General features: G+C 42.0%; 1 protein-coding gene across 3 annotated transcripts in view; it reads left to right on the forward strand.

The window, feature by feature from the left end:
* The window catches only part of LOC126365127 (peripheral plasma membrane protein CASK-like), a 1,978,716-nt gene that overhangs the window by 1,608,405 nt on the left and 343,438 nt on the right, over window positions 1-26,873 (forward strand). The gene's annotated exons all lie outside the window — the stretch shown is intronic.

Consider the following 26,873-nt stretch of genomic DNA (forward strand, 5'->3'; position numbering starts at 1 on the left):
TTGCACGCTGACGTCGAACTTAGGCGGTGCTCGCATTAATATCACTAGACCGTGTAATTATACGTAGTTGACACAATACTTTAAGGTAAGGAGAAAAACCCAACCTGTGTAGAAAACTCATGAAACTGGATCCAAGTGTCGAGCTTTAGCTGTTTTTTCTTGGTATATTCTCTTTTGCAGTGGGGAAATAATCTGGAGAGATATTTGCCAACAACAATAACAATGACAATGTGTTTTCAATACGAGAGAAGACTTCCAGATATGGGCGCTGAAATTTCGTCCCGCACGATTCGCAATTTTTCTTTGTATCGTTTCAGATATCGTTTTCCATTCAGTTCTAGCTTTTTCGTGAAAAATATGGGTGCATGGACGATTAATTATTTGAAAACTGAACTAGTGTTTCGAGTTGTGTTGGACGGGGCCGAAAAGTGTAGTCTGATGTAATTTGTTACCTTTAATTACATTAAACTAAGACAGTGTCTTCTGATTACAGAATGTGTTATTCCGACCTTTTTGGAGATAAAATATTTGGATTATTTTCTTTCTTTGAATATTGTGGTCGACCAGTAGATACAGCAACTGCGCTCGCTCCGCCACATGAAAGAATAAACCAACCGTTGGTTTGTAATGTAATACATCGTATTAGTTGATAATTATATACTAACAAGTGGCAAGCGTCTTTCCTGGAACCGTTCATTGCTCTTACAAGAAACGGAACTATAGATACGACAAAGATGTAGCGTAGTAATCCTTACCTGACGAAGGTATCCGCATATACATACAGCTTAGTTTCCAAACACATGTTCACGGTGTCAAAACGTAAGTGTATTCTAAGAGAAGAAAAAGATTTAATGTGTTGCCGAATTCTAACCAAGTTATTTGGTGTTAGCAGTTGCTGTAAAACCACATACTATTCACGACACGTGTAAAAGATTGCTTGTTTCCTTTGAATGTTTTCTCCTCAGACAATATGGCTGCGTTGCCAAGTGCTGACTAACTTCTTTAAAAATGGTGTTTCCAGTCTTGCCTTCTCTATGGTTCTTCCTCTGACACGTGACTAGTGACATTTCATCAAGAGTTTTCATCATCACACCATTTGTGATAGAAATTTGCCAAAGCAGCTGTTAGACCTTGAAAAGAACATATGACTTCGGGAAGTCTGTAAACACCACTGATATATTTAACGGAACGAATGTGCTATTTCCTCGAGGTACATGAAAACTATATAGCAGCTAGTTAGATACAGTGAGATCTCGCACGTCCCTTATGCCTATCAGTTATTAAACTATTCAGTTGGCCCTAAATTCGTAGCGTCATTTGGTTAGTATAAAAGTTTTTCTCCCAGACAGAAACACACTCAGAGAATTTTTGTGTTATCTGCGTCCCTCATGCAACGACTAATCAACTGCTCGTCTGAGAGACGTGTAGACAAACAAGTCACCCTATGTTCAGAAAACTCATTTGCTGTCGAAGGGTATCGGATATGAAGCGGAAATTACAGAATCGTTCAAGAGTGGGGAGCTATGTGAGACGGTGAGTATACGCTCTCCTATATCCCATTCTTTATCTTCGCGAAATAAGGTTGTGCATTAACATTAAATGGTTCAAATGGATCTGAGCACTATGCGACTTAACTTCTGAGGACATCAGTCGCCTAGAACTTAGAACTAATTAAACCTAACTAACCCGAGGGCATCACACACATCCATGCACGAGGCAGGATTCGAACCTGGGACAGTAGCGGTCGCTCTGCTCCAGACTGTAGCGCCTAGAACCGCACGGCCACTCCGGCTGGCTAGCATTAAATACTTGCGTGCAACGAAAACTGTTGGCAATAAATTATTACAGCATTGGTTGGTTTCTTATGAAGAAAGAAGTAGTAAACAGTGCGATTTTTTATCCAACTTAATACACATCATCATACTCTATCGATGAAATGGTGTATTGTTATGGGAGTGTTGCCTTTTTCTTATAATGCAACCTATGTATTTTATGTAAGTTAACAGAAACAAGTATTTTAGTTGAAAGTAACAGTCCAGCATAGGAATGCTCGAAATTCACCTATTAACAAATTACGATCAAGCGGTTATGTCTAATTTTGTAATAACCAAAGTCCCTTCAGGTGTGTCGTGAAATTACACATATCGCACGTTTTGTAGTGAGAAGAGGAAGGAGTTAGGGAAGAATAATTGTTACGAGTGTTACTAAATATTTAAGTCGATCGATTCGTAAATTAGTAATTCAAAGAGTATTGATCTGCTGTGACAGCCATTTATGGTTATCAAAAGTGTTATTTATGCTGTGGTTCGTATTCCACGGGAGACTCCAGGGTTAGAATAGGTTCATGAGTCTTTTTTTTTTTTTTTTTTTTTTTTTTTTTTTTTTTTTTTTTTTTTTTTTGACTGGAGCAATTCAAGGATCTTTAACTTCCGTGCGCACGTTACCTTCATGTTTATTACTGCTTTCACTTTTTAACACTAATGTCGCAGCGAGGCGACGTAGTTGGGAGCTTCGACGTCGAGCGGCGCCATCGGCAGGCAGGCACGGGTGGCGCCGCCACGCCGCCGGTGGCCAGCTCGGCTACGACGTCGGCGACGCTGCAGCACCGCCGCATCGCATCGCTACATCCGTTTTTCCCAGCAGCTTAGCGCCGCGTGAATTATTCCGTCTTCAGTCCGTCCCACTTCTTGCCGTCTCTCCTGCCTCACTTGAGATATTTCGCGCCATTCTCGTGACACCATTGTGTCCTTACGGTTGTCGCCGCCTTAAACCTCTTTTAACCTTCTCTTGTTCGGATTTTCTTCTTTGCGGAGCTGAGACATGCTCAACCAACACATTATCGTAGAGATAAAACGTTTCACTCTATTCTGTGCCCTTTGCAAAGAAAAGTTTTTCCATCTAAGTTTTGAGTATCTTTTGGGCAGAAAGCATGTATAGCATTAAGTATTACGTGCTGGATTTATCCATTTGTGGTTTGTGGTAAGATACTGCGTGATGGAATAGTTGTACACAGATATAACATTAGAAGGCAGAATAGTTGCTCAGTTAGGAAGACAACGGCGGGTTCAGGGATTTTCTCTGCCTCGCGATGGCTGGGTGTTGTGTGATGTCCTTAGGTTAGTTAGGTTTAAGTAGTTCTAAGTTCTAGGGGACTGATGACCTCAGATGTTAAGTCCCATAGTGCTCAGAGCCATTAGGAAGACAAATAAACAGAAGAATAGAAATTTATTTTGACAGGTGTTGCCCCACAACTTGTAAATATTAAGGGGAAGTAATTTTATGTAACACCAAGAGCTCCAGATAAAAATTATTTCAATCAGAACGATCATCATCAGGCAATCTATATAGCAACGGTGAGAATATATGTGGTACGTGGGACACTGTGACCATCGATCTTAGGAAGACTTCCTGACGAATCTATCATCATATAAATACATAGTATTGGCATAAAATTGTTAGAGCGCTCTAAGTGGCATCACTCCTACTATGGACTCAATAATAACCTGTGTCCATTCGTAGTGTGCCCATACTTTGTATACATTCAATATCTCTTGATGATCTGGTTTACTGTGGGTCCCACTTGATTGAGCAATAGTATAAAGTCAGTTTTTACGTATCGTTACTTCAACAGCGAGTTTAGTAATAGCAACGTTTACGATTATCTATATAATATCTATATAATAAATTATAGATGAGTTACGAACATTGTAAATCGTTACGTTGTTCTGGTCTTCAGTCCTGAGACTGGTTTGATGCAGCTCTCGATGCTACTCCATCCTGTGCAAGCTTCTTCATCTCCCAGTACTTACTGTAACCCACATCCTTCTGAATCTGCTTAGTGTATTCATCTCTTGGTCTCCCTCTACGATTTTTACCCTCCAAACTTCCCTCCAATGCTAAATTTGTGATCCCTTAATGCCTCAGAACATGTCCTACCAACCGGTCCCTTCTTCTTGTCAAGTTGTGCTACAAACTCCTCTTCTCCCTAATTCTATTCAATACCTCGTCATTAGTTATGTGATCTACCCATCTAATCTTCAGCATTCTTCTGTAGCACCACATTTCGAAAGCTTCTATTCTCTTCTTGTCCGAACTATTTATCGTCCATGTTTCACTTCCATGCATGGCTACACGCCATACAAATACTCTCATAAACGACTTCCTGACGCTTAAATCTTTACTCGATGTTAACACATTCCTCTTCTTGAGAAACGCTTTCCTTGCCATTGGCAGTCTACATTTTATATCCTCTCTACTTCGACCATAACTTCGTCGTCAACCGTTTATTTACATTACGTTACGATACTTTATTTATGCTACTGTACTGTAAGTCGTGTGACTGCATGAAAAGACACGAATATTGAGAATCGAATCATTGTGTATCCGCATGTGAACTACCAAAAAAGCACTGACTGTTCGTACGTTTGCGAATATCGTCTTCCCTTACCCAAGAATGGAGCCCTATTGTTGTTTGGTAGTAGTATAAAATGTAGAGATCAGCATAACTAAAGACCTGGGAGCATGCGCTCGGCTGAACGCAGTCAATCTACTCTCACCCATGTTTGAGTGACGCAGGAAATTTCTTTAATACGGCGCAGTGTAAAAATCAAACTGCGGCTGTTGCGACTGAGGGAAAGATGGGTTTGAGCGCGGGTGAGCGCTTTCACACCTCGGGGGCGTGCGCCGGGTCTGATGCACTGTCGTCGGCCTTTAATGGGGATCAGGAGGGCAAGCAAGCGCCGTGCTTAATGGCCGTTCATAATTCACGCCGTATCGCAGAATCTGGTCAATTAACTTTGATGGGTCAAATGGGTCGGACGGAGGTCCTCACTCGCTGCGTTCCACCGATCATTGGCGCATCGACCGGGGCAGCCAGCTCTGCGCTGTGTCGCGACGGTCCGGCGGACGCCGACGCTGGCCCGGCCTGCCGATGGCCACGGAAGCGGGCGAGGCTCTGCGGGCAGCGCGGCAGCTGGGAAGAGCCCAGTATTGCCGTGTTGTATTTATGTCGTACACGGGGCGATGCGAGACAAGACCGTGAACCAACAGTCAGTGAAAAGAATCCGGAAGAGGCAGCAGGTTAGCTGTTTGACGTCCCTTCGACATTTAGATTTTTAGAAATGGTGCACTGGCTCGTATTGGAGAACAAAGAGAAAGGACTGGCTGTGACCCATTCAGAGGAACCACTGCGACGATAATCGAAATTGTCTGTGGGAAATAAAAGAAAACAAAACATTAGAATGGAACAATGGAGACTTAATCGTTTTCCTCCCGCATATCAGTCCAGTGTGCAACAAGACCACTTTCTCTGCGTAGCTTTTGAATACTCGTGCTGCTCCTGACAAAGTGCTCCAATAAAAATGTATTTTGCTTCCGCCGGCATTTAAATGCTCGATAAGAAAGTTCAAGAATATGTTACTGACATAATAATATTATTTTTACAGAATTTAATGCGTAGTCACATTTGCTGTCAATTATAAGAGTGTACTTGCGTAACGGATTTAGTAATCCGAATGCGTCACTCAGTGCATTTCAGAACCAGTTTTTGTTCTTATTTAGTCAATTTTTGTCACACATATACATATAAGGGTCGGAACATGATTTGGTTTCTCAATACTGTTTTAATCATTTTGTCACAGAGCTCGGCGTACACGTTTCTGGTGACAAGCCACGTCTGTAGTATTGGAAATTTCTCGTGATGGAGCACGCCAGATAACAATATGTTGTTTAACTAAAGGATTCTGCGTGTTCACAATCTACAATGTCTAAGATACGGCCTTCCATAACAGCAGATAACTATTCGTTCAAACGTACTTTGTCCTATTTCATTGCAATCATGAAAGAGCTGTCTCCTTTTGTAGCACGGCCGATCCATCGATGTGGCACCTCCGTGTTCACGTACCAATGGACTTCACGATGAAAATGGGGTTGGAGCCCCAGCCTGCTCAAAGATGAACGGAGAGACCGATTGCTTTTGAGGCATCAGCCATTGCTGCACCATGACCAATCCAGTGACAGTGCTCTCGGCGAAGAAGAATGGCCCGTACAGTTTTCGACGTGACAAGGCACAAAAAATATTTACCTTTGGGGAATCACGCTCAAATTCAATGCATTCTTCTGGATTCTTTGTACGCTAGATTCGGCAGTTATGCATTTTCACTTTCACATAAGTGTGAAAACTGGCTTCGTCGCTAAAAATGAAGCGATCAACAATGCCATTCCCATCCTCATTGAATTGTTACAACTGCGAACAAAACTTAAAACGCATGTCTTTGTCTAAGTCGTTGAGCTTCTGCACTAGCTCCAATTTGAATGGTTTCATAGACAGGTCTCGCGGTTCTAGGCGCGCAGTCCGGAACCGTGCGACTGCTACGGTCGCAGGTTCGAATCCTGCCTCGGGCATGGGTGTGTGTGATGGCCTTAGGTTAGTTAGGTTTAAGTAGTTCGAAGTTCTAGGGGACTGATCAACTCAGAAGTTAAGTCTCATAGTGCTCAGAGCCATTTGAACCATTTGTTTCATAGACAGCTTCTGTCGCAGGACTTTCCACACTGTCATTGGAGCCATTTCGAGTTCACGGGATGTACGACACACCGATTTCTTTGGACTCCTTATGAATGTGTCTCGTATACGCTCCACATTTACCTCACTCACACTGGGACGTCCGCTTCTCTTTGCCGGGCACAAGCAACCCGTCGTAACGAATTTGTTGTGTCAGTGATAAATGGCCTTCATTGTTGGTGGCTTTTTACCGTATTTGGTTCGAAACATCCGTTTAAAAGCTGTAGCACACTTGTTTTTGTCAAACTCCGACACACAGAAAGTTCGCTCCGCACCTGAACTCGCCATGTTTGCGACCAGCGCTGACTGTCGCCGAATTACCAAACTACGCTGTGGCGGGATACATGAAAAAAAAACCTTTCAGGGTTCTCTTCAAAATTACATATTTTTGATATCTCTACAGTGTTTGGTTCTTGTGCAATAAATAATTGAAAGTGTTCCCGGTATTTATGTACACCCTAATTAGTGTTTCTTCGTAATCAGTTAGTTTTCTTCGACAATTTTAACCGCTTAGTTTCTTTACCTCGTAATTCGTCAGAGTTGGAGGTGAGAATGTCTTTGAGGCCAGTAACTTGATTCAGCCTGAAGAAATGGGGCTGCAAGAGGTATTGTCAACCACTTAAGTGATCTGTTTTCTCCCAAGATTTACGGCAATGCACGAATGATCCTTGTCAATGGTAGCCTCTACCGTTGTAGTTTCGTATCTTGACTGTGAAGAGACATCAGTTTTTTGGCACACTTATTATTCTTTTTCTTCTCTCGGTTATTATAATTGTTACTGTTGTACTTATCTCCGATTGAACATAGAAACAATCTTTCATGAGCTAATCGTTGTTCTAGGAGTAGGTACTACAGTCCTTCTGTGTGTCACATTGGCATTAGATATACTGCACTTCATGGAGTTTCATATATTCTGTGCTTAAATGACTCCTGAAGATTGTTTACTAGAAACCGGCGGTCCATACGTATAAAAGCAATTCGCTATAATGAGGAACATGTGACCGTACAACAGAGCTGAAAGTATTTATAATCACACTGTAACTTCAGCTGGGTACCGAAAGTTTCCTGACACATCCTGCAGAGGAAGAGATTCGTCGTACTTAGAACGATATCATACTTCAATTGGCGATTCAGTTTACCCCTGAAGAAATGGGATATCAGCCTAACGAAGCCAACATTCGGTACAGAATTGATAGAGCGATTATAGTAATTAGTGGTGAATCAAGGAAATAGCTCCTCTTGTACTCTGGTTCTCAACGATTTGCCCATAGGAATGAAGATGGGCGGGAGGGAGTGAGAACTTGAGAGGTTAATAAGCAAGAAAAACAACTGTTACATTAGAGTTTTCAATGGGTTTTGAGTAATTCATGGTGGTTCCAACTGTTTTGAAATAAAGTTAAATTCCTTCCAATCAAGAGCTCTGTGTTCACATTCAATAATTTTTCATGCCATAATTGCAGTCTAGGTCAACCTGCTTCGTTTTCCTCTGACTATAATCCACTCCACCTGTGGATTTCTGGAATATCTAAAAAATACACATATAACGCTGCTGTAAGCTCTTCACAGGACCGGAATTCTTTTTCGAGCTACACATGCCCTTAGATATGAGCCTAGGTCAGGTGCCAAATCCGGTGGATAAGGTCGATATTCTGCCTTAGCAATTCAAGTTTGAGATTCCTCATTTTTCTAAAATATAACTTTCATTGTCGTCATAAAATATTTCCTCTTATCCAGTTTTTCACCTTTTTGGTTCAGGAGACAGTTGTAGTCTTCACTATTTACTGTATTACACTCCATGCGGTAATCAGTACGGGTAGACCCTTTCGCATACCAGAAAACACTGGACATAACAGACGCGAGTGTTGGTATCGGCTTCGTTTTATTTGGTGCAGCGCCACCTACTTCCACGCACCTGCTCAGACTGCTGTTTCGTTTCTAGTGCGAAGTAGAAAATTTTGCACAATAAATATATGAACTATTTTCAAACCTTGCCTATTATTTGATCTGCCGGTTGCATTGACTCAGCGTTCAACATGTATAATAACATTACATTTATGTAGCATAATGTTGTGACGTAAATGTGCTGTATTTTTTATTGTATTCTTTCTGATGTTTCCATTTTGGTCATTGGTATGTACAGGATGGGCGTATGGGCAGGCGGTGGGCGTAATGGAATAATAGGGTAATTTTTAGAGAAAGGCCATTTATTGGCTAAGGCATGTTGAAAATCTTGCACATAGGCCTAGGGAGGTGAGGGTGAGCCAGAGCTTAGAGTTTGGCGAAACATTGTTCGGGAAGCTACCGAAAGTTGTTGTCTGCCAAAACTAAGTCCACAATGCTGCAGCACCGGGAGAAGTGGGAGATGTTCAACGCTACAGGGCGCGCATCCGACTCGCGGGTGAGGAAGAATACAAGAGAGCGAGCTCGGCGACGGGCGGGCGGGTATATTCGACGCACCACGCGGCTTCCTCCACCCTGATAGATGAGGACCGAGCAAACCGTGCGGGTGGCATGGAACTTTCCAGAGCGTTGCCTGCTAAGCGACGCCTGGGGCGGCGGTACCTCGTGACCACATGAGAAAGGTTCGTGAATAAGGCGCCCTTCATCGATGCTGACTTCCTGTTGCTAAACTGTGGGACGAAAGAATTTACAAGCAGCTAACACGGCCGGCCGTGGCTTGGCCGCAATGGAAAAATAAAGTTACCGTTTGGAAGCACATATAATAAAGTAAAATCACCTATTGTCTGCCTCATCCTTTACAGGTATGACCATTTATTTTGTCCGTCATCTGGAAAATGTATATGGCGACGACAAATTACAGTCTCTTGTTTTTGAACTAATGAAGGTACGAGAGCTGTCCGGAAAGTAAGGTCCGATCGATCGTGAAATGAAAACCGCAGTGAAAATTCGATGAAGCTTTGCATAGTTATGTTGGACAGTGTCTCCAGTATGCCGGTCGATCGCGTCACATCGCTCTTTCCAGTTCTGAGCGCACAGTGACCACCTGAAGATGCCTAGAAAATAATGTCTCCCGCCAATTTTAAGTGCCTATGAGAGACTTCGCCTGATTTCATGCAACCCCACCGAACGTTACTGTCAAGCATTTCCTTCTTCCTGAAAAATCTAAAATTCTCGTCCGCACTTGAGGACGCTCCTGCTGCGTATTCGATGGGAAGTATTTGATCACTCACAATAAAGCCCGCACTTCGCTCTCTCTGATTTTCATATCTGCTCACCTGAACCATTGGCTATAAAGACAACAAGCTGCAGATCAGCGTAGAAAATTGGCAGAAAGAGCAGGCGACTGCATTCTATGACGAAGGTATTGGAAAGTTGTTGAAATGCCACGACAAATGTCTCAGTCGAAGCAGCGACTGTGTAGAGAAGTAGCGGGAAAGTGCAGCTAACTGTTGCAAATAAAACATTTTAAATTATGAATATGGTTTCCATTTCGCGACCGGTCGGACGTTAATTTCTGAATAGCCCTCGTATATCTCCTTGTAAATCATTCACTTTGGATGGATTTCCATTCGCAATGCACGGTATCAAAAAACTAATTCTAAGACTGCGCCTTGTTGCATATAAAAAATAAGTATTCCGCAAGTCAAGCTGTCAAGCAGTCAATTGACTTGCAGTATTGCTCGACGTACAAAACAGATGTGGTTACGGGAAAACTGTACACGCCGTGGAAATGGAGTTGAAAAGAATATTCAAACTCGTTGTTTATGAATCGAGAAGTGGCGGATTATTCATGTATTTACATGTACTTGACCCTGCATGAGGATGAGATGTCTGGCACCGTAACTACTTCGACAGCTGCGCTGAACTGTTGTATGGGTGAGCGTTTCGCTGTCTGTCCTACGTGATTGTCGTTAATTTCCTAGGGTTCGCGGTCGCGGTTATCCCCTGAGTAGCCAGCCGGCTCTGTGTAATTGAGCTTGTCTCACTGCAGAACACTGCCTCACTTCCTATCCCACGCTAACAAATGAATGACATCGCCAAGGTAACGGCTCATTCACTACTTAGCGAGTTACCTGCTAATTTCTCTGCTCGAAATCGAGCACACACCGAGAGAGTTCAGCTTTTGCCACGCTAGGTTCTCTCTGGATTTATCGGTCGGAAAGATGCTCGTTGAAATGACAAATTCTCTCATTTTTGCTCTCAGTACGTATCACCTGAATATATTTTTGCATCTCTATCGGTCGGTTGTCCAATTTAAACATCATTTGCCTCTGCATGTAGTGTACTTAGTAGCCTGTATAGTGGCTCAAATGGCTCTGAGCACTTTGGGACTCAACTGCTGTGGTCATCAGTCCTCTAGAACCTAGAACTACTTAAACCTAACTAACCTAGGGACGTCACACACACCCATGCCCGAGGCAGGATTCGAACCTGCGACCGTAGCAGCATCGCTGCTCCGGACTGGAGCGCCTAGAACCGCACGGCCACCGCGGCCGGCGCCTGTATAGTTTTCTCTTTCTTATCGATAGCCTATTCTTATCTTTATTACTAGTCGACATTTTAGTAGTTTGCTCCTGTGATCCTACTGAAGCTACGTTTGTTCTACTGAAAGGAAAAGAATCGTCTAATTTTATCCGTTAATGATTTTATGTTGTTGTGTCAATCGGAGGTGCCTCATCCGGAATAATGAATAGAAAATTAAAATTTTTCTTTGCCCATGAGTCTAATATCGTTACTCTGAAGCACTTTTCGCTTTTTGCTGGAGGTGTTACTTATTTTCAGTCATAGAAAAGTTATTCATTGCGACAGGCAGGAGCAATTAATCGTATTTTTGGAAATGATAGACTGCTTGTTTACAAGCCTTTAAGAGTTTTCACCTAAAAATTGTTATGTAAACTGTAGAGATGCGAAATAAACTTTGAAAATGCAGTGGAACTAGGACTCTTTTTCGCACTGGCGGTATAGAATGTGAAATGAAAGTGAATCTGCCTTTTGTACTTGATTTTGTGTGTAAACTTGTATTATTCATATTTTCTAGTTGATAGCGTTAGGCTTATTATTTTAGTAAATATGACAGTCACTGTAAGGATCATCGTACACATTAGTATCCGTTATCGAGAAAATTCTAATTGTGTGTGAAAGCATTTCGCACTTGACGTGACTGGATTGAAGCGTGAATATTATTACCAAATTTTCATGTTTTCCACAAGGCTGTCGATAATTTAATGTAGCGAAGTCTTTGAATAGCTACAAATTTTCAGGCAGATGTATCGATGGAAGGCGACAGGAAGAAAAAGTTTAAAAGTCTTGTCGCAGCTGAGGTCAAGGAAACTGAATCTGTTTATTTTAAACGACACATCCAGTTATTTTGGTTTAAGAGATTTAATCTACATCTGGATGACAGACAAAGACTGCGAGTCCAATGTCTTAACCAATGCGCCAACCTGCTCGATAGGTTATCGAGTTAGTAAATGGTGTTACTGATGTCTTTCAGAAGTTACGGCTGTCTCTATATGTCACAAGATTTTTATTGACAAAGAAACCTGTAAATAAATTTGTATCGGGAAACAAATTCAGAAGAGCTAACACAGGAACTTGGAGTCTTTGATTCGTAAGGCAGTTGTAATTCCTGTTTGCAGTTACGCTAACCGTGATTGATGTTGGCGTTTCAAAGTAATTCTGCTCAATTAGAGTTACATGCGAACGAATCTTGCTCTACAACCTCGTACAAAATCTGAGAGTGCTGCACGGATGTAAGTTTGTTCTAATAACAACCAGTCGAATTTCAAATTTTAATTCCTGCTCGGGCGAGTGGTCAGAATCAAGCTACTTCAGCGCCATACTATATACGCCACGAATGCTTCGTGGCAGTGATGCAGCTGGGTGGTAAAATTGAATTAAAAATTAATTTAGTGACCCTGTCATGGATATCATACAGCAACAGAAAGACTAAGAGCATAATAGAAAACGCAGCATCGTCTACGAAAATAAACCTGAATTATACTTTGTCCGCGTAAATCATTAAAAAAAATGTTGCTGGAGCTCATCGACATAAAATAGTCGTGTAGCAGTTTACAAAGGTTCGTACTAATGGCATTAGCCAACACAATGATGAAAAACAGGATTTTTCTTCCAATGTGTACCTTTCACTCTGCAGCGCAGTGTGTGCCATTTTTAAATTTCCTGGCAGATTAAAACCGTGTGGCGGACAGAGGCTACAACCCGAACCTTGCCTCTGGCGGGAAATGCTGAGCCATCCCGGCACGACTCACGACTTCCGCCGACACTTCATTTCCGTCACTACCAAATTTCAAGAGTTTTACTGTATGCAATAAGACAGTATAAAAGATTATTTCGTGTTTGTCTGCGTGTTGTATACCACTAGGAGAAATGTCAGTTGTCTCAATTTGTCTCGTTCCCGTTTTTGCACAATGGCTGTTGCTTCCCTGTTGCTTACAAATTTCGGTAATTAATTAAACCACTACTTCCCAGTTGTGAGCCTCGCAAGGTGGAAATGACAAACTAGTGATCAGGAAGGTTCAATTCTAGATCTAGTCCTTGGTGTTCGTAAATCACTCCCCCCGATATCTCAGTAAATAAGTGTTAAATAGCTGTAAAGCGAATTTCATTATAGGCGTGAGTTTACCAGCTTGTTCGATGCACTTTATCACTTTTTTTCTGCCGAACGATTTCGCCCAATCGCTGTCAATGAATTCGCGATTGGGAGAAGCGGATTTTAAATGTCCATTGGACCATCCGAAATTAGAATTTCTGTGATTTTCCTAAACAGCTTCAAGCCAGTGTTGGATTTTTTTTTCATTTCATTTCTTTGTCGATTAGGACCGATGTCGTCTCCCATTCTTCTCCATCTCAATTATTGCTCCGCTTCTAATAGACGGAACGTTAAATCCAACCATAATTCCTCATTTTGTGATACTTGCCATCCACTGTCAGGCCTCTCAGATATTTCTTAAACATAGTTTGATATCTTTGCTCTTCCAATCTCCAAGAGTATCGAGCTCCTTTCCTCTCTACCCGTACCACGTCAGCTACTCGAGAGCTCCTTACAAATATACCAACAGCTTCTCCCTTCGGTAAACGGTTTTCCGTTCCTTATTTTCTCGCGCATTTCTTCCGATGCCTGCTAGAAAAAACTCGTTAAGAATACCTCTGCTGCCTCCCTCAGTGCTTGTGGAACTGGGCGCCCGCCGGGCTCGGGAGGACTGTGGCTAACAGCGCGGCGCGCTCCTGTCCTTTTGGCCGCGCTCTCGAGACGCGCAGCCTCATAAGTCTGCGACTGTCACGAGCAGCTGCAGCCATTAGGTCTCCGTCAAAGGGCGTGCCCGCCCGCGCTGAAAGCAACGGCTGCGCCGCAAGTGCTTTCAAGCGCGCCCCCAGCGACGCCGTAAACCGCGACGCTCTCTTCCCCGTTGTCACGCGAGTCGTTTCGTTACAATCGTATCTCTCGCCGTGCCGATCACTGCTGGTAACGATGTTCCGCAGATATTTCGCACCGGAACGGAATGGCACTTCTCATTCACAGTCGCCCAACTGATGGAGTCTGTAATTTTTTTTTTGCGGGCTGCTGTGACACATGTTGTTATTTCTGTGTAATATCAAACTAAACAAGCGAGAAAAAATGCAACGGTATCGCAGTTACGTTCTATCGAATGCTATAAACGTTATGACCTGGTATAGTGGTATCCAGTAAAGAAGTAACTTACTAACTGGACCCAAATGCAATAAAAGAGTGAGAATGTGTTGTTTGTATGGGTACAATGGAATCTAAAAAGCATTCTTAATCGTTTAGTACTAAATACTAAATCTCAGCTCATATATTTTACAACAGTTTGCAGTTCGGATAACAGTATGTAACCAGAAACGAGTTGCTAACTGCAACAGTAAATGCTTTACCAAATTTCATTTAAAATTACCTTATATTCGCTATGCCTCTTAAATGCTATACTCTATGCCGCGGTAATATTACACCTTTTTCCAATCGTATTTGCTCTAAGTTTCTAACTACATGTTCTGTATAACGGTTTTCAGGAAAATGACAAGTAATGACTTCTTTCTTACCCCGATGTATGTTAAAGACCAATTCACTGTTGAAAAGAGAATGAGATGAATTTATAAAAGAATTAAGCAAGGAGATTGTATTGACTTGTATGTTGACCGGGGTCCTAGAAACGAAGGAGAGGCACCGTACCCGCCGTGGCTGCGGTGGTCCACAACCCCACAAAGACTACCGTAGTCCACTTCACCCCTCCGCCGCCCCACACCGAACCACTCTAGCATCCATCTTTGCCTTCATTGTTTCCGTAGATAACTGTTTTCAATTTTATTTCCTCGTCTGCTTGTGTGACAGCTTCAACTCATCCATTCCAAGTTTCTTCCGTTGTTGCACGTTTTTTGTGTTAAAAAATGGTTCAAATGGCTCTGAGCACTATGGGACTCAACTGCTGTGGTCATTAGTCCCCTAGAACTTAGAACTACTTAAACTTAACTAACCTAAGGACATCACACACATCCATGCCCGAGGCAGGATTCGAACCTGCGACCGTAGCAATCCCACGGTTCCGGACTGCGCGCCTAGAACCGCGAGACCACCGTGGCCGGCCGAAAGTTTTGTGTTAAATCATACATATGTTTCACATCCGTCCGTTCGGAAATAACAAGCGATTTCTTTACTATTCCTTTACCTTGCCTGAACTAGGTTCACAAGCGAATTTGCCCAAGAGATTGTGGGATATTAAGGAATGAGTTGGTTACAAACGTCGCTCAGTGTGACGACCATCTACATCTACGACAGCGTGAAACCGCATTGGTCTACTGCTGGCCGATTATTCGAACGTTGAACCATGGAATGTTCAGCTTTCGTGACATAGCTCGTGCACTGATTGAAGATTGCACGTTGCGTTCAGCTTTCTCACCCATCGCAACATTAACTTTTTCAGCGATTTGTGGTGCAATTGGCCATCGGCCTCTTCAAGGAGCAATTCCCAAATCGCCAGTTAATTCGAACGTCCCAGTCGAATTCTTCAATCCCAGTAAGAAAAGAGAACCTTAACATATTTCTTTAATGCGTCGATACTCGCGAAGAGGAGCAGCACTTTTACTCTTGTTTTGTTGTTTTGATGGAATATCTTCATGAGTAAAGCCCTGCTCACCTTGTCCACACCCATGTGGACTATCTGCTTGTGTCTCAACACTACTCCGCAGCAGAACCGGCACCTAACGGCAGATCATGACACTAACACTACCAACAACGCAAATCCTATAGCGCACTTTCCGAACATCATTTCTATAAAGTTCGTTACCCAAATAGTAAATAGCTTTTCGTCCACAGTGGCTCACTTATTTGGGCCGCTGCCAATTTTGGCGTTGATGGAGATGCACAGCGGTCTCATGTTACCGCAAACACGGCGTGGAATTTGGCAGCTACTTCTATTGCTGACTTGGTTCGCAGAGAACGTCAGTCCGTTACCAGGCGGTCATATGAAGGTGACTCGCGAGTTGTGTTCTTATCTGGAGCTGTTCCATGGAAGGGGTTGTATGTGACAAATGGTCGAAAGGCTAGCTCCACACGTGTAACGAATAGACATTGCTGCTAATGAGATAAGGCCAAAAGACTTTGCTTTTCCGTTCAAGCAGTGCTCTCGCCTCAGTCGAGCTCCTGGAAGCCACAGAGGGAAAGCGAGGAGTTCAAGCGTTTCGAATAGTAGGTGTGTTATCGGTCCTTTTAGGAAATAGCGGAGAACGAATAAAATGTACATTCGTTGTGCTTCGTCCACCGGGTGGGAGAGGGCATTCTGGGAGCATGTAAGAGTAAGCTGCAGACCGTCGTTTTCATCGCCACTAACGACGTCTGTCGCCTGGGATCTGAGACCATTCTCGGTTTTTTGCCGACACAGATAAGTGGTGACGGCGTGTAACCTCACTCGTGGGGACTTACTCAGCAGTATAGTTCCGAGAACAGATCTGAGCTGTCTGGACTAGGGCCGGGTAGAGGCTCTAAACCAGTCTTTCCGTTGTTTCTGTAACAAGCTGCTGGGTAGAGACTTCAAAAATCACCTTGGATAAGTGAGGTGTGCCCCACACACCGGAAGCGGCCGCTCAGATAGCAGAGCACGTATTGAGTGCACATAGTTCTTTCTCTTTGGATTTTACACACGTTTTCCCCTAATATAAACTGACGAGACGATCGTCCAAAGCTTAAGAAATGTCGGACGACGGCATTGTAGTAGTCTTCATGCTAGGACGATTTACACCACCGTACAGTTTTTAATGTGAATTTCGGTCCGTCATGTTCCTTCTTAACATCTAGTTTTGTACGTTTTCAGTACCTTAAATCGTATCAGATGAATAATTCCCAGTATCTGACGTATGTGGTTGCCTCTGGTAACTGATCGACAACGGTGTAATAACTACACGTACGTACATTAAATTTGCTTATTTTGAGGGCGAGCTGTTAGTAATAGTTGGTTATTGCGTTGTCTTCCTTTATTTTGCAGCAATTTACTATTGTCTACTAAAAATGTGGTTGTTATCACACTTTCTTTAAATGCATGAGGACTGAACTGCTGAAGATGTGTATACATTGAGAAAAAAGTAGTACGATGTTATATTTGTTGTCCAAAACATGTACAATGATTCTACAAGCAAGTAGCTTGAGAGACCGTGATATTTTATTTTCTGCAGCTTTCGTATTGTACGTGACGTTTCGCCTCGGGAGCTCAAACTGCTCGCAAACAGACGAAATACTGCAACTAGAATGTATATGCCCCCTTCTTTGACAAGTCCTGCAAAAACTTCCGAACTAATTAAAGAATGACGCGCTGTGCTGAGAAGCTGTTTAATCGGGAGATACAACTTATACTGAGCTTGAGATGTTGCTGTTTCCATACCATTTAATACTTCCCTACTTAAAAGTGTGTTGTCTTACTATGTCAGTTACTCGTATCCTGCTACATTTAAAAGTGAATTGCAGTGTACCATACTTCAGATTCAGAATTAAGGGTCATTACTCGTCAAGATCTGCTTGTAATCCGATGTAAAGAATGATTTGTTAAGAAGCTAATGAACTCATGACACACAAAATAACGTAGAACTTGTAAATGAGCCCTCTGTGATTGGGTTACTTAAGAAGTTACAAATACACTTAGTCCAACTGGAAGGAAGGCATATTTAAAGAACGCTGTCTAATCTCACGTCAGCAGCTCCAAGTTTTAACAAAAGGTAAGACGTTCAGACGCTTTATCGCTTTATTCTATACCCATTCTATTCAGACTGTATTTTTTAATCGAAGTTCAACACTCTCTCCCCCACCCCCCCACCCCTATCCACATGTATACATCCACTCACACTCGTCCTTTTACCTCAGCCTAGGCTCGATTAGCTTACCTTTCCTTGCTAGTCGTTCTATACCAGGCCACAGTGTCGGCTATAGGTGCTATGTGGCAGTTGCAACAGTACTTTAACCACTTCTTTTTTCCGTCTTTGTTTTCTGATGGGGAGAAATGACCATAAATTTCAAACGTTCATTTGCACTTCGATCGTTACTTCTGTAGTTACATAAATAAAATGCCTGTAATTTTTTAGAACGTTTAAAGGTATTCTATTTTTTCACGAGTTTTTAAACTGGTAATATTTATTTAACTCCGTTTTTCAACAAAGGTTTTGCTCAGTAACTGTTGAATTTCATAGGGCCGCTGAGTGTTAAGGGTGGACTGCTTTCAAAACTTTTTAAATATTGATTTTATGAGTTAACGAACAGTGCGCTCTCATTTAAATATATGACCGAAAGAGTGAGCCTACAGGAATTGTGAAACGAACCCTGTCGTCCAAGACCGTGTGTCACAAAGGGCGCAGATTCACTACGAGATGAGGAAAGTCAGCCGGCCGCGGTGGTCAAGCGGTTCTAGGCGCTCAGTCCGGAACCGCGCGACTGCTACGGTCGCAGGTTCGAATCCTGATCGGTCATGGATGTGTGTGATGTCTTTAGGTTAGTTAGGTTTAAGTAGTTCTAAGTTCTAGGGGACTGATGACCACAGCAGTTAAGTCCCATAGTTCTCAGAGCCATTTGAACCATTTTTTTTAAAGGAAAGTCAGAAGGGACTATTATCTATTGAGGTCTAAGCGCTGTAGTGTGCGAGTGAGACAGACGAGACTGTACGTCATAGGGAAACCCAGTAGAAGGCTTTTGTGGCCAAGGAGACGTAGCAGTTTAGGAAAATGTTTGGGAAAATTATTTAATTCTGTAGTAGTGCAGGGAATGAAGCCACGGTAATTTTAATCTGCCATCCTCCATAAAATTTCATAGTGATCCCAATAAAATTTGAATACTGATCACATCCATAATAGTTTAAGATTTACTGTTAAAGTGAAATTAGAAGGTTTTGTAACAAAGACCTGAAAGCAAAAACTGAACGCTTTGGTCGATCTTAAACGATCGACATTTCATAAAGACGCGGACCATTAAAATGACAAATGTTGTAAATATCAACTCTGTAACTTTATTTGTGTAAAAGGTATAGTAAATTTAAATTATCAGTATTTTCAGTTAAGCATCAAAACATCATTTCCTCTACACAAAACACATTAAATATGTAACTAAATCGTACTTTTTACTGGTGGGGTGAGAGACTGAGGTTGTTGCAAAAATTGCGACATTAAAAGAGATCATTTGATTTAGACAAAAATCTTAGAAGTATGTCATTACAATTGTCTTCTATAGACATCAAGAATGCGCGATCATGGGAGTATCTTTTGATCACTTTGGCCTCCACATCTCAAAGATAACTTTGAGACAAATGCCAGTGTTTACTGCTATAACAGTTTCAAAACATTACACGTCAGTAATTAGTTCTGCAATGGCACATATATAGTTCATTTCATTGTTCATACGTATTTTAGTTCGGTCTAACTCGGAGTAATCTGCTTCCTGTTGTTGCTGCTGGAGCCGTCGTTGTCCAGGTCCATTTCATCTACTAACTGGATCAAGTTACGTGAATTCCATGAAATAATCTAGGCACCAAGTCGTTTTATAGTGGTTTATTTATGACAAACTGCACCACTACTTCTTAGTGGGAGCCCACTCCACATAACAGGCTACATAGTCACAGTACTGTATTACAACAGTTAGATTGTTGCACAGATGTGCGATACAGTGGTTGCGTCTCAAAACTGTCTCCAACTGACCTCCTCTGAGCCTTGTGCTCCTCCTATTTATACATTTTTAATAATGAATACAACAAAACTACAGTCCAAGTTTATAAAATTAACAATTAAAAGTTTAACATTAATATGAGTAACTATCCACAAAACCTTGCTTATTTTATGCTGAAACTGGCGTATACAATAAAAAAGATTTTTACATAGGATATACATCTTATTTCATAAAATACTGAAAAAAATTCTGACCTATTTTTTCTTAATTATGGATTCATTACTGAAAGCAAAATATTGCGAATATATAATTGGCCAATATTACAACAAGTAAACAAATGAAATAATAAATTTTATGAGATATAATGTATTACGCGAAATCACTTATTAGATACAATTGGAATTACGGAACTTTCAATGAATTGTCTCTTCGGCGAGTATTTCGTTAGGGTATTGAAACAGGAATTAATCATGGGGTTGTTTTATTTCAAACGATGACAGCATGACACCTAATTGAATCGTTAGGTAATAGAATATTTGTTGTACAGTTTAGTGCATAATAGTTACTTTTGTTCTTTATTTATTTATCAGAAAGCACATTGATGCAAGGCTACTGGCCGTGGCATTCAAATCTGAGAAGGATAGTGTATTGGTTTTATATTATTTAAATATGTTAAAATGTAAAATAATGTAGAATAAGCTGTAGCCAATGAGACGTACGGCTTCAGGAAAGGAAACTGCCGTAGTCAGTTGAACGAGGATATTCGGCGCGCGGGAAACGCGACCGTGTATTGCCAATGCGGACAGTGCTGATCTAGACACCAAAGGGGGACAGTTCTGATTTAGAGGCGAAAGAGGACATTCGGTCTTTAGGCAGCTAGGAAGTGAAACGACTTAGAAAATTTCGCGTTGTGTGGTATGGCGCAACTTGGTCTCTGAGCAACCGCGCGCCTTGTGAGAAGTCTAACTTTCCGTGTGGAGTATCGGACTTGTGTTTCGCGATGAGACTGTGAATAATTGAACTGTGACAAATGGATATGCGCTAGTGTGTAAAATAACTCTAAATTCGACTACTTTCGCTATTAGTGTGCTTTCTCAATAAACATTATTCTAACGAAATCGGATCTGTGTGGCCTACACAATTTATGGGTCGTTAATTTAGTTCCCAATATTATTATTACTGTTATTATATGTTATATTAACTTTGTATTTCGCAAACTTGCCATCAGCCAGACAACTTAACCAAAGTGTCTAATGTAGGGCGTGTAATGCGACATGTGCTGTTCGATCCCTAGACGAGCTGAGCCAAGATATTTCTACGAAGAGGAACCGCATGTGAGCCCGAACATCTTTGGGATGTTGGCTCGCAATCTCCACAAGCGTAATCTCTTTTATCATTCATATTATCAAGGACATTCGTATACCAACTCTGTCAGGAAACTGAAGTCCAAATTGCGTCATACTTTCAGTCGTCGTAAATATCAGACAATTAAGTTTCACTCAGACGCTGCACAGCGCCATATGATTAAAAAGATATGTCTTAATAGCGTCTTCATGTCACTTGCCTCATTTTAATACTTCTTTGTCAGTCATTTTCGTAGTTGTGATCAGTTGCAAAATATGAGAATATAAAATCACAATAAATTTAGTGTAATGCCATGTCACCACCAACAGCAGTAACAGAAAGAGTATTGTGCTTATCGCGATTTCCGCTGTGTTCTGTAGTTACAGGATGCAAACCGGAGACGATTCCGCAGCTGAACGTGGCAAATATTATTAGGCCAGAGAAGACAGTCTGAACTTGATCCTTCCCTGATCTGTACTTCTTTTTTCTTTTAATATCCAAATTTTTCTCATATTTGCAACTTTCTTGTAACCAGAACTGTTACTGGAACATTAAATTAAAATATAATGAGATTTCATGAACATATTACAATAATCAAATCCTTTCTCGTCTCTCCAGCAGTCGCTTATAAATTGCATTGTAATGATCGTATGTGAAATAATGGGACAAATGCTGTCCAAGGATAAACGATACGCATTATATGGGGCACACCGGACATTTAATATTGTGGCCAAGCTGCCACCAAGGGACGAGTCCCTTGCACCATAGTTCATTATTCTATACTCATCGACAAAGTGGTTGGATAAAGTTGACAGTTAAATGATAAACACCTGATCACTAGTTTTGATTACATCTACATTATTTCTCTAATTCATCTCCTGATTGTATCGTATCTGCAAATATGTTCCAAAGATTTATTGGAAAATACGTTGTGCTTTAGGATCTGCCACAATTCATTTTACGTTATGTGCACTGACCTATAAATAACAAATGATATTCTTCATATTTAGGTGTTCTTTTTGAGATAATGCAGAAAATGATAAAAGTTTTCGATTGCGTGGATGTTACTCGTATTTTGTTACATGTTCTGATTAAAAATTGAAAATGACGCTAAACAGAAGAGCATTCTGTTACTCTTACTGAGAATATAAGGCACATAAAAGGCATATAACTTGTATAGGTACAGATATTTTTACTTGTGGTACCTTAATATTTACACATCAGTGTGTTGGCTGTTTCTTCTCTGTGTCGAACAGTCTTCCCACAAAAACGTCACGAACTAACTTTACGCCGGCTGGGGTGGCGCTACAGTCTTGAGCCACGCTACCGCTACCGTCGCAGGTTCGAATCCTGCCTCGGGCATGGATGTGTGTGATGTCCTTAGGTTAGTTAGGTTTAAGTAGTTCTAAGTTGTAGGGGACTGATGACCTTAGCAGTTAAGTCCCATGGTGCTCAGAGCCATTTGAACCATTTTGAACTAACTTTACGACCCCATGTTTTCTGCACAGTCGTAACAGCATCACTAAGTCGACAACACCTGTCAGTGTAGACTAACCTTTTTTTGTCCACGCTTTTATACTTCTACATCTACACGGATACTCTGCAAATCACATTTAAGTGCCTGGTATAGGATTCATCGAACCACCCTCACAATTCTGTTGTTCCAGTCTCGTATAGCGCGGAAAGAACGAACACCTATAAGGGGCGTTCAAAAAGAAACGAGCCGGAGTCTGAAATGCGCAAACTGGTGATAGGAAGGTAATATCATGGCGTTGTAAAGAGGTGTGGTTCCGACCAGAGCGTGAAAGTTCACAGCCCGTCGTTTAAGGGCACGCGTGCACGTCACATGACTATACAGAGCTAGCAGCAGGATGCATCAATCGTCCAACGGTGGAAGTCGCATTGCAAACAGTGAAATGGTGGCGTCAAAAGAAGGGCAAAGAGGTGATGTTCGTTTTCTGACAGCGGAAGGAGTAGGAGTAACGGACATTCATCGACGAATGTCACAAGTGTACGGCGGACACTGCATGTCCCTTGTAAGGGTCAAGGCGTGGCACAAGCGCTTCAGAGAAGGACGGGTGTTGTTAGCCGGTCTGGAACACCACACTGCATTACGGATGACATCGTGCAGCTGGTGGATTGCACTCATTACCCAGGACCGCCGAGTGACAGTGAAAGCCGTAGCCACTTTGGTCGGATTGAAAGTCCGAAGTGTTCGCACCATCATGAAGGAACGACTGCGCAAGCGCAAAGTGTGTGCCCAATTGGTGCCCCACAGTCTTCAACCACACCAGGATGCATGTCGAATGGCCATTGGCAACGCTATGCTCGGGAAGGGAATGCGTTCCTGGCACGTGTGGTGGCTAGAGATGAGTCATGGTGTCATCACTTCGAACCAGAATCAAAACGACCAAGCCTCCAGTGGAAGCATCCAGGGTCACCATCACAAAAAAAAGCCAAGGCCATCCACACGAGTGCAGGTGCAGGAAAGGTTATGCTGACGTTCTTCTTTGGCCAAGGTGGCCCCCTTCTGATTAACGTCCTGCAGCACAGGACAACAGAGAATGCTCAGCGTTACTCCCAAATTTTGACCACCCTTTGCCAAGCGATCAAATCAAAACGACCAGGCAATCTCACCCGCGGGGTCATTCTGCTCCATGATAATGCAAAGCCTCATACGGCCAACACAGTCGCTGCACTCCTGCAGAAATTCAAATGGGAGTTTCTCGGCCACCCGCACACAGTCCGTACCTCTCTACCTGTGATTACGCCATTTTTGTCCCCTTAAAAAGGCTCTGAGGGGCAAGCGACTCACCTCGGACGGCGACGTCCAGCTGCACATGCGAACTGGTTAACATTGCAGCCCCGGGAATTTTATGATACAGCCATTTACCGCCTTGTGTCACAGTAGGTCCATACTTCTAACATACAGCAACTAGTTCCTGTAATTATGCCTCGGGCTCATTTCTTTTTGAACGCCCCTTATATATCTTTCCGTATGAGCTCTAATTTCCCTTACTTTATCGTGGTGATCCATTCTCCCTACGTAGGTCGGTGCCTGCAAAATATTTTCGCATTCGGAGGAAAAGCTGGAGATTGGAATTTCGAGAGATGATTTCGTTGCAACGAAAAACGGCTTTGTTTTAATGATTTACGCCCCAAATCCTGTACCATTTCAGTGGCACTCTCTCCCCTATTTCGTGATAATAGAAAACGTGCTGCCCTTCTTTGAACTTTTTCGATGTACTCCGTCAATCCTATCTGGTAAGGATCCCATACCGTGCAGCAGTGTTCTAAAAGAGAACGGACAAGCGTAGTGTAGGCAGTCTCCGCAGCATAGGACCTGCTGCCCAATAGGAAGTATACATTAATGGTTTGTTCTTTGGTACTACCCACCCTAAAAATACACCACTTGTAATAACTATAATTATTAGTATGTAAATGACGTAAATACATAGTAATGTAATGTTTTCCAGTACACCGTGCTCAGTCACCAATATAAATTTCTGCACTTGTACCCGTATTACTGACTGAATAACCGTGGAAGAATTTTCTTACATCAAATAAGTTTTTGAGTGCATAATTTTGAGATTTTTTTTTCTTTTAGATATCTGTGATTCTAGGTATGAAACAGTTCGGGTAAAGTTAGAGGTGGTGCTTTCCGCTAATTTCTCAAGTATTATAAAACTGGTTGCCGTTGCTGTCTCTCTCCGTTTGCCACAGACAATGTAACTAACTCTTAAGTCTCCTGTGTGAAAATGCTAGCACGTATTTCACTTAATGTGTGCTACTTAGTAACTAAAGCAAAATTTTTACTAAATTGACGGTTCATCGGGACTTGGCCTTGATGTTCGTTTCATTTTAAGTTACATTACTGTACATCGTTTGCTCTATCAGGTATACGAGATACTCTTCCTCTATTCGTCTTCACGTTGCAACTTCTGGATTCCAGCGCAACATCCACGTTTAAGTCCACAGGGTATACATATAAGTTTGCCTCTAACACTACTGAAGGAATGTGATGTAGTGTTGGTTTACGCAACTCTGAAAACTGCATAGCCCTGAAAGAAGCATGAAGATTTTAGTAAAGCACATCCTCTAAAACATTTTTCGTAGTCGTTTTCCATTAACTGTAATATTAAAGATGGAACGGAATGAAATTTTCACAGGGAGCAATAGATTTATTAGGGCAGGGGCACACTGCGGAAGCGCTTTTCATAGTGAGGAGCATTCCGGACTACCGCTCGATTCTTTTTGCTGCCGCAATTCATTTGTGGGGGCGCCACTACGTGCCGTGTGAATTTGATCTCTGAGATGTCATTAGCGGAAGCGCGATGTCTGCGCTCCTTGCTCCGGAAATTCTCGAAGGAGTTCGTGAATTCAGAATTTAATCTGGGATTTTAGCTCTCTTTCTCCGCTTTTCATAATGTCGAGCTGCCTTAATGAGAAAGAAATGACAGCATCTGAGTTCCAGTAACGATTTAAAGTTGAAAGAATGGAAGAGCTTCCACGGTTGCTGGCATTCCTACGGCACACTTCGTTTGCCCTGGAGCTAAGTGCTGTCGGATTTGGTCGACATCATTGATTATTAAATATTGTGCTTTTGCTTTATCAAGGCTTCAGTACTGACTTTAAACAGCGGTCTGACTTTTTGGTGCGGCTTTCGCTTCGTGTTTCTGCCGAGTTTATTATCAATCAGTGTGAGTCACGGAGCACAAGAAGTCTTCACCTCTTAATTTTGATGTGCTACATGTACATTACAAATGAGGACAGATAAGTGGACGTGAATCACTGCAGAGAGTTAATTTACACAGCGCAGTGTACAAACAAGCGAATTTGACTATATTTTTATGTATACAAAGTACGTATATTTTGGTTGAATAATTTTCAGGCGGAAGTATTTTGGATGAATGCACAGAATTCATACGCGTGGTTGTCGATTACTTGGAAGCATACAGGACGACGGCTGTACAGCGTCTATCAGTGACGCATATTTTTGGAGACGACTTAAGTGTTGCGGAGCACTGGAGTCTTCGAACGTTGCTGTATATCGAGCTGTGTTGCCGACGACTGAGGCGGGTGCCCTCGTTGACATCGTAAGTTAGCGATGTAACGGCTCGAATAGGCCCTTTGATTAGCTATGGCTTGTGTAGGCAGTTAAACACTGCACTCGCGATGCACATGCAACTCCACCGTGATCGATAATAAAAAGAAAAACATTGTGACGCGTCCAAATTAAAAGTACTTTTCTGTTTGAATGTACGTGAGAGAAGTCCTCAGAAGTAGCCAACATAGTAATTTATAATTCAGTACGGACGCCGGCGCAATTAAACAACAGGTAGTGCGTAATAGAGTAACATCACGAAGTAACAATTCAACTTAACGCTCGGTAATTCCGGCGAACGAAACCCAGATCAGAAAGAAAAAAAAATTGCTTTAAAGTTCGTGCTACTTGAAACACGTAAAAATTACTCTCAAGAAACACAAAAGAGGTTTGCTCTAATAACAGTAAAGATCTGATTTTGCACAATAATTCCCAGTTTTATTCCTATAGCTGTGCCTGACACACTCTGGTAAATAAACTAACCCTTTCGTAAATCTTAAGTAACACCGAATGCAGCGACAGGTCAATAATGTTGAATACAGTAAGAAAGCAACATTGTTTTTACAACGTCGTAGGCGAACCACAGCACAGATTATAAACTACAAACCAACACATGCAATCACACGGTACATGCAATAGTTGCTATGTGTAACCTTGTCTTTGTGAATGAAAACAAATATCAATGTTTGTTTTTTAGTTCAAACATCAGCTCTTTAAGGATTTTTATTGAAACACAA

This window comes from Schistocerca gregaria, chromosome 1 (genome assembly GCF_023897955.1).
Source record: "Schistocerca gregaria isolate iqSchGreg1 chromosome 1, iqSchGreg1.2, whole genome shotgun sequence".
NCBI classification, from domain to species: domain Eukaryota; kingdom Metazoa; phylum Arthropoda; class Insecta; order Orthoptera; family Acrididae; genus Schistocerca; species Schistocerca gregaria.